This window comes from Helianthus annuus, chromosome 9 (genome assembly GCF_002127325.2).
Source record: "Helianthus annuus cultivar XRQ/B chromosome 9, HanXRQr2.0-SUNRISE, whole genome shotgun sequence".
NCBI classification, from domain to species: domain Eukaryota; kingdom Viridiplantae; phylum Streptophyta; class Magnoliopsida; order Asterales; family Asteraceae; genus Helianthus; species Helianthus annuus.
In genome coordinates, this window is record NC_035441.2 from 16,835,302 (window position 1) to 16,845,501 (window position 10,200).

The window sequence follows — 10,200 nt, forward strand, 5'->3', positions numbered from 1 at the left end:
TTTCATATTTTGACATTTTGGCCCCTCTACTTTATTAATTAGGGTCTTTAAGTGTTTTAAGGGTCTTTTTCGTCATATAAACATTATATAAGGATAAATCAAGTATGGAGAACATAAACCAAGTATGATTAAGCATATGAATGTCGTAATTAAGTTTCATATACGTTCAAAAGACGTTTTATGCATATGTTTCACGTATTTGCATGTTTAGCACAAAGTTTCCAAGAGTTCAGAATGTAAATCAAATGTTTCACGAAACTAAATGTATGAGCGTGTATATACTATATATAACACCAAGTTAACGGAATACGAGTTTTAAATATGATCCAAGTCTCGGATTTTACAACGATTACAATGAAAGGACTATTACAAGAACACAAGACTTCCAAAAATAGAAATACAAGCAAGACCTTCTAATTATGGAAAGTACAGAAGAGCAGGGCGTTACAGTCTCCCCTCCTTTAGGAAATTTCATCCCGAAATTTAGGATGAAGTAACGAAAGATGTAGATGCTTCGTCTTCATATCACTTTCGAGTTCCCAAGTGAATTCCGCGCCACATTTTCCTTCCCATCGAACCTTGACGATAGGAATTTGACTGCGCCTCAATTTCTTGACTCCTCGGTCCATGATTTCGACGGGGTTTTCCACGAAATGTAAAGTCTCGTTGATTTGAAGATCCTCGACTTGAACTTGAAGTCCCTCATCAGTTAAACACTTCTTCAAGTTTGAAACGTGGAAGACAGGATGAACATTGTTGAGTTCTTCAGGCAGGTCCAGTCTATACGCAACCTTGCCGATCCTTTCGAGAATCTTGAAAGGACCAACGTAGCGAGGTGCGAGTTTACCTTTCTTACCAAATTGAATCACTCCCTTCCAAGGGGATACCTTGAGGAGTACGAAGTCTCCTATCTCGAATTCCAAAGGCTTGCGACGCTTGTCAGTGTAACTCTTTTGTCGGCTCCTGGCTTTCAGTAAGTTGTCTCGAACCTGTAAAATCTCATCCGTTGTCTCTTGTATGAGCTCGGGACCAGTGATTTGAACTTCACCAATCTCGTGCCAACAGATAGGTGAATGACACTTGCGACCATACAATGCTTTGAAGGGTGCCATTTGAATACTCGCGTGATAACTATTGTTGTACGAGTATTCGATCAAAGGCAAGTGTGAATCCCAGTTGCCACCAAAATCGATTATGCATGAACGAAGCATATCCTCTAAGGTTTGGATAGTACGCTCGGTTTGACCGTCTGACTTAGGATGGAAAGTTGTGTTAAGGTTTAAAACAGTACCCATAGCAGACTGAAAGGTTTGCCAAAGACGGGACATTAAGCGACCATCACGATCAGAGATAATGTCAATAGGGATACCATGACGACAGATGATCTCATCAGTGTAGATTCTAGCCAATTTCTCGACTTTGAAATCTTCATGAATGGGGAGAAAATGAGCTTATTTGGTCAAACGATCAACAATCACCCAAATACTGTCATGACCAGAAGAAGCACGAGGAAGCTTTGTGATAAAATCCATAGCAACGCACTCCCATTACAAGACAGGAATTTCTGGCTATTCGAGCAAACCAGAGGGATATTGATGTCCAGCTTTGACCTTTGAACAAGTAAGACATGTCGCAATGAAGATGGCGATATCCTTCTTCTTTCCAGGTAACCAATAGGACATACGCATATCTTGGTACATCTTATCAGCACTAGGGTGAATGGAATATGTGTGCCTCCTTCATCAGAAAGTCTCGAAGGTTATCATGATTTGGAATCTAGATACGATTGAGATAGTACAGAATACCCTCAGATTTAGACACAAGATCTTTTTCAACACCACCTCGTATCTCAATGGAAAGACTACCTTCGTTAATAGAGATGTATTGAGCTTCACGAATACGGTTTTGAAGATCGTTAACAAGTTGGAAACAACGAATACTCTTTACATGAGTTTTACGAATAAGTGCGTCGGCTACTACATTCGCTTTACCTGGATAGTAGCGAATTTCGCAGTCGTAGTCGTTTAACAATTCCACCCAAAGAAGTTGACGCATGTTCAGTTCTTTTTGGTTGAAGATATTTTGAAGGCTATTATGGTCGGTGAAGACCACACACTTGGTACCATAAAGGTAGTGTCACCAAATCTTTAACGCAAAAACAACTGCGCCAAGTTCAAGGTCGTGAGTAGTGTAGTTTTTCTCATGTATCTTGAGTTGCCTTGATGCGTAAGCAATCATTTTGTGTCGTTGCATAAGGTCACAACCAAGACCAAGGTTCGAGGCATCGCAATACACGACGAAATCGTCGTTACCATTAGGAAGCGCGAGGATAGGAGCATTGCATAGCATGTCCTTGAGTGTTTGAAAAGATTCCTCTTGTTCGAGACCCCAAACAGAAGGTTTCTCTTTTTGAGTTAAAGAGGTTAAAGGAACGACGATCTTAGAGAAGTTGGAGATAAAGCGACGATAATAACCAGCAAGACCAAGAAACGAACGGATTTCAGATGGAGACTTAGGTGCAATCCAATTCTTCACAGCTTCGATTTTAGTGGGATCAACGTGAATACCAAGTTCGTTGACAGTATGACCAAGGAATTGAACCTCTTTTAACAAAAAATCACACTTGGAGAATTTGGCGTATAGATGTTCGGTACGAAGAAGTTGGAGAATAAGACGCAAGTGTCGCTCATGCTATCCTTGAGTTTTGGAGTAGATAAGAATACCGTCGATGAAAACGATCACGAAACGGTCCAAGTACGCTTTGCACACGCGGTTCATCAAATCCATGAAAATAGCAGGTGCGTTGGTCAGACCAAAGGGCATGACCACAAACTCGTAGTGACCATATCGCGTACCAAAGGCCGTCTTAGGTATATCTTCTTCGAGGACTCGAAGTTGATGGTACCCAGAACGAAGATCGATCTTTGAAAAGGAGGTCGCGCCTTGCAATTGATCGAAGAGGTCATCAATGCGAGGAAGAGGGTATCGGTTCTTGAAAGTAAGCATGTTGAGCTCACGATAGTTAATACACATTCGGAATGACCCATCTTTCTTTTTTACGAACAAAACGGGAGCGCCCCAAGGAGATTTACTAGGGTGTATAAAGCGTTTATCAAGAAACTCTTGAAGTTGACTCGAGAGCTCTTGCATCTCAGAGGGTGCTAAACGGTAAGGAGACTTAGCGATAGGCGTAGCGCTAGGAAATAAATCCATGCGAAAGTCGACGGAATGAGCAAGAGGCGGATCAGGAAGATCGTCAGGAAACACATCAGGAAAATCACGTACGACGGGAACGTCACTTATGCTTGGGCCTTTGTCCTTCTTTTCCACAATGTGGGCGAGAAAGGCGAAGGTACCTTTGCGCAAGCACTTGTTCGCTTGAATACAAGACATAAGCTTGAGAGCTTGAGAAGGTTTCTCACTATAGATGTGCAAGGAATCACCGTTTGGAAGGGGAAGGCGGATAAACTTTTCAGAACAAACAACTTCAGCACGAACTCGCCTAAGCCAGTTCATGCCTACTATGATGTAAAAGCTACCTACTTTCAAAGGTATAAGATTGATTGAGAATGTAAGATCGTTGAGAATCAAGGAACACTTAGAGAGAATGGAATCGATAGCGACGGATTTACCATCAGCGACTTCGACAACGAAAGATCTTGGCGACTTAGAGCGTTACACTTAAGCAAAGGTTCAAATTCTAACGACACAAAACTTTTATCAGTGCCAGTATCAAATAAACAAGAAGCATAAACACGGTTCACAAGAAACGTACCAGTGATGACGTCGTTTGCATTTTGAGCCTGAGCGGCGGTGATGACAAATGTTCGACCTCGAGCTTGCTGTTGAGGGTGCTGTTGTGGTTGCTGATGCTGTTGTTGAGGCTGATTACGCTGGGGACACATGTTGGCTAAGTGATTAAGATCACCACACTTGAAACATGCTCGAACAGGAGCAGCTTGGGGTTCAACCTGGTTAAGAGCAGGGTTGGCAACGATTTTTGATTTTGGTTGTTTTGGGGTTGAGGGATGTTGCGGCATCGGTCGGCAAAATACCCAAATCTATGACAGCTGGTGCATTTGCGGCATGGTGTATTGGTAGGATGATGGTACAAACAGGTATTACACTGGGGATGAGATCCAGTGTAGGCTAGTTTTGGTAGTTCGGTGTTTACGGGGGTAAAGCGTTTGGCGGAGTGACGACCGCACAATCTTGGCTTGAAGCCTTCCGCTTCTTGCCTCGGTTTTTCATGGATGGTTGAGAAGGTGAGGGTTCTATAGCGGCGGTATCGGTTATGGCTTGGTGCGCATTCTTCGTTGCAACCTTGTCAAAGGTTCCATGAAGAACGGAATTGTTGTTAAGTTCAGTGGCTATGCTAAAGGCTTCCTCTATGGTTTTATGGCAAGTAGAGGCAACATGGTTAACAAAGGAAGGTGCAACACAGCGAATGAACTTGGCTATGGTTTTGGGGAAGGAGTCGACTTGTCCAGGGAAAAGGACACTAAGTTGTTTGAAGCGCGTAATCAGACCATCCATGTCGCTCCCCTTTTGTGTTAGGTTCAAAAATTCGTTCTCCAACTTTTGGAGTTCGTGAGGAGGACATAAGTGGTCTTTCATAAGCTGCTTAAGCTCATCCCAAGGCAAGTAATCTGCAGCATCGTTTCCCCTCTTGTTGCGTTTGGTGGTCCACCATTCGAGTGTCCTCGAACGGAAAACTCCAGTTGCATTTAAGGTTCGTATACGTCACCAGGGCACCAACTTTGCAGGAAGGTAAGCTCGATCGCGTCGAACCAATTCATCATGGAGGTGGCGCCATCTTTGCCTGTAAACTCCAGAGGTTTACAAGCCATAAATTGCTTGAATTGGAACGTCGGTTTGGATTTTTCTGCCTTTGAATCGACAGAGGCATGCGGTGAATCGGTATTTGGCTGAATCCTACTGACAATGTCTGGTATGACCTTAGCCATTTTCTTTGCCATGAATTTCATACAATCCCTTTTTGTCATGGAGTCGGATTTGGTGTTGGAGGTTGAACCTTTCTTTGACTTGGTCCTCTTTGGCGCGGTGTTGGACGACATCTAAGAATCGAAAGAGAAGGGAAAGGATGAGACTTGATCATAAATTCAACACAATTTTGCGAGTTTAAGCATGTAAGCATGATGTAACACGCATGGTTCACATAATTAGCATGAATTCAACAAGTATTCAACAAGTATAAACACGTATGAATGCGTAAAAGAGTATAAATTTAATTTATTCACGAGGATTATTATGGTTTTTGATTGCGCGAGACATGCGAATTGTGTAACGGTTTTGAACTAAACAATGTAACAAGTATAAAATCACATATAAATTGAATCACATAAAAAGAGGCTCATAAAACATAGGATTGTTTCGGGTAGAGAAACGTCGACTTTTCCAAAGTGAATCGAAAGTCCTTTCAAATTCGATAAATGTGCTTTGGCCTATAGGTAAGATACTCTCGTCGAGAAGCGATTAACGGTATCTTACCCTTCCAGTTACTACACGTCTCTAACCGATCGAAACAATCAAAACTTTGGCGAGATTAAAAATCGAGGAGAGGGAAGGTGCGGGTTTCACCCCTAACTTGTCGATTCCGTACCCTAATGTGGTTGGTACTCGTTGGGTCAAAATATAATTTCAACACTTTGACGAGGGTCCACCGGAGTTTGAACTGGAAATTTACCATTATGATGTGGATTTCATTCCTAGCTTAATGGCTTCGTGAAAAATAAGAATAAGTGGAATGAGAGTCGTTTAACAAATTGTGGGTTTCACGCCTATTTTGGTAAACTCGTCTCTTTTGTATAAAGAGTGTCTTCAAGTCTTTAAGTGTATTATGTAAAATGTCTTAGGAAAGACATTATGTAAATATTAATACCAAAAAGAAGAGAATGAAGCAAAGTAGGAAGAATAACATTTTAAGCAAGAATCAAGAATGGTAAAAAATATAGTTCTTACTATAGACTAGGTCGAACATGGCAATTTTACGTAATTCCCTATAGTTTTGGCTCTGATACCAATCTGTCACACCCCAACCAATGGCGGAATCGTCGGAGTGGGACTAGTTCGAGATTGCAAGACACTTCATAACACTATTTGTGACAATATTTAATTCAACCATTTTCATTTCATAATCAAATTGTTAAACATTACAAGGAAAATTCAAATAAAAATATTTTCATAACATAACAATAACAAAATTGATACAACACTTCAAACCTAAACGTCTAAGTGAGTATCTAGGCATCATTGCTAATCCGTTTCATAGCATCATCAATCCTCAACCTGTAACATGTTTAAAATAAAGTTCAATGCAAAAGCAAAGACGAGTATACAAGTTTAAGAATCAGTATAGGTATAAGTTTAAAAGTTTAAAACGAATCCACATGGCAACTTAGTTTATACAAGATCATCATACAAGGCATGCAATATCTCTAGTCATCCCTCTGTTTACGCAAAAATGATATAATTCAACATAACCTCTCGTTCACTAGTGGTGCGTTACACCTATAGCGCTATACATGTTAAATGGGGGCTCAAACAAATCTAATCACTATAGTATCACATAAGAATCACCCAAGTATAAGCATCAAGTATCACAACATAGTATTCATGTATTTGGATTGTTTCGTGCAATTATAAAGATTAAAGTTTAAGTGCAATTCAATATTTTAACATGTTACACCCCAAAAGTGGTAAACATAAAAAGAGGGTTTCGAGTATACTCACTGTTTTGCAAGCTTTCCACTTGTGAATCCGCGAGTGAGTTGTTGTGGGAGGTTGGAACACCAAGTCCTTCTACACGAAGAAACAAAGGCGTATGAGTATTGGAGGATAACAGTATATTAAATATTCGGAGATTAAAACGTATGAACATAATCATATGAAAGTAATCATCTTTTAACACATAGTGTTTAGATGATGTAACCAAACTCTTTGATAAGTGACCATTATATCATTATCAAAGGTTGATTACTTAGGTAATATATATAAGTTATGTAGTATGTATTATGTCAAATATTTCAAGTATGAGGTAGGAGGATGAATCATCCATTTAGGAACCTCTTAAGTATCATAGAATTCATGTAGGAGGTAGGAAGAACAAGTATTCCATTTAGGCACCTCTAAGTGTTCACACTACACTTGATGTTATGAACATTCAAGGAGGGTCTTGAACTTACAAGTAAAAATAGAATATGAACATCTAATCTATGAGAAATCATCAAGCAATGTGTGGATTTTTTTTAAGTAGGATAGCCCAAGCTAATCCTAAATCACACTTTCATCAAGTCTTAAGCTTGAACATCACTTGTGGGTTAAACCCTTAAACAAAACAGAAAGTTTCTGAGGTTTATACCTCCGATTTTGAATGTCTCAACCTTATTTTTAAGCCTAACTAACCATAGATATGGTTATAAGCATAAGGACATAGGTTTGAGATGAGTTTCCTTAAGTTTAATCAAGTTGATCAAAGTATGAAACATGAACAGAGAAATCAGTCAACTTTGGAGCCCTTTTGGCAATGTTCCAGGCTCTAGTTTTCTAGGGAAAACCTCTGGAAATGTTGCTAAGATCAATCCAAAGAAGTAGGAAAAAGAATCGAGTGAATCGGACAAGAAACGTGTAAGTTATGCTCTTTCTAAAGTTGTATGAATCTGTCTTGCTTCTGATGTTGCTGCGAATTTTAGCTGGTTGAGAGGGATTTGGAAGTGTTTGCAAAGTGAAAATAGCTTGGACAACACTTTGGTTTTATAGGGAAGGGTTTGGGTAGGTTGTAGTTGGGTAATTAATGCTAAAAACAAGTTTAAAATTAATAAAACATGGAAATCCCGCTCAAAATTATGAGCTGAAAAGGTTTGCCGATTTGCAAATGGGCTCGCGGCCCATGAAGGAATGAGGAGATTGGGTCGCGGCCCACGACTCTCCTCCAGATAAGTTTCATATTTTGACATTTTGGCCCCTCTACTTTATTATTTAGGGTCTTTAAGTGTTTTGAGGGTCTTTTCGCCATATAAATATAATATAAGGGTAAATCAAGTATGGAGAACATAAACCAAGTATGATTAAGCATATGAATGTCGTAGTTAAGTTCCGTATACGTTCAAAAGACGTTTTATGCATAAGTTTCACGTATTTGCATGTTTAGCACAAAGTTTCCAAGAATTCAGAATGTAAATCAAATGTTTCACGAAATTAAATGTATGAGCATGTATAGAGTATATATAACACCAAGTTAATGAAATACGATTTTTATTTATGATCCAAGTCTTGGATTTTACAACGATTACAACGAAAAGGACAATTACAAGAACACAAGACTTCCAAAAATCGAAATACAAGCAAGACCTTCTAACTATGGAAAGTACGAAAGAGCAGGGTGTTACACGCATAGCCTAACACCAACCTATATAAAACACGAAAGGGCCATGCAAATAGATACATTAGAAACAACACACTAACATGAAAAATAGTTATGAATGGCAAAACGCCATATATCTTAAAACAACAAACACATGAAAATAAGAAAATCAACCTTTAGAGAAAGTTTATGCATCACGTGCCACATGCATAACCGATGCCTCATTTCAACAAATAGAATAGAATCAGCTTTCTTTGTTGCTGGATCTTGGTCAGTGACAACAACTTTTGGTTGAGAACCAATAGCTTTTTGAAAAACTCTCAACAACCATATATACGTATCAGCAGTTTCTGATACCAATAATGTAGCACCAAATGTAACATTGCAGTGGTGATTGTCTATACCAGTGAACGGTAAAAACACCATAGAGTATCTGCATATCAAATTGTCATTGAAAAAAATGAAACAAGAACAAAACGCCAATGCATCTAAACAGTGAAAACGCCAAAAAATAGAAAAAGTAGAATTATAAATATTACTTGTAGGAATGATACGTGGCGTCAAACGAAATCACATCACCAAATACGTGTAATTACGTTTGCATTGATCATCACACCAAAAAATTCCATTGAAACAATTCTCTTGGTCTGTGCAGTAATCGTACGAGAAATTAAGCTGGGACTTTTTTTCATGCAAATGTCTCACAACCATGTCAGCATCGTATTCCCATATAAACAAGTTAATTTTCCTCTTATAGTTCTTAAAATCAACTTTACTTGCACCCACGTCTTCAAAAGAACCAAAACAAGTCTTCATAACATTAAACGCCTTAACCGATCCCAAATTCAACTTAGACATGCTATGTATAAGATGCTTCTGGAGCTGAGTGAGGTGTCGTTCAAATGGAAGAAAATGCTTATCAGCCTCTTCAACAAAATCATGGTTGTGCTCCTCAACAAACTTATAGACCTTCCATGATCTAGCCTCAAATATTACACATAATTTTGCTCCACAACCAGTCCTTTTTGAAAAGTTGTATCGCACAATCCTTTCCTTTTGTTCGGGTCCAACGTATCAACCTTCTTGTCCTTATATATCTCAGATCTCATACACATGTAATACTTAATATGTATTTATCCTTTGGCGTTTATCTTTTCAGTCCCTTTCCCAACAGAAAAACCACAAGCCGTAGCATACCTAACATACATTGAATAACAATCATCAAGACTTGGGAATATCATGTCTATTTTGGGCTTTATCTCTTCACTAACGTTGGGAATGATAAATGGAAAACCAGTATTGGGGCAAAACCTTTCATTCGAAGAAACACCCTCATTTGAGAAAACACAGTGAGACCAAATTAAGAAAAATGCCATTAAAATAGATAAACTTACATAAATCATTAATTTGTATTCTTTCCCTTTAATAGCTAACTAAATTAAATTTGTAACTCCTTTTCAAAATATATACCTTTTCCAAACTAAAAAACAACTTAATTTAAAGTGTAGAATAAATATCTAGTTGTGTAGGATAAATTACGCGTTGTGTAGGATATATTTCGAGGTGTGTAGCATAAATTTCGACCGTGTAGGATAAAATTCTATAATGTGTAGGGTATATGTAGGGAAATTTTGATATGTGTAGGTTTTGTATATTATATGTAGGATAATTAGTGATTAGTTGACTAATTAATTAAAGAGAGAAAAATTAATGATATGAGTTATAATTGAAATACTATTTTACTAATATGCCTTTTCTTATTTTTCTTCTCGCATTAAATTTCTTCTCAAATAAACCTTCCCCTACACGTGTAAATA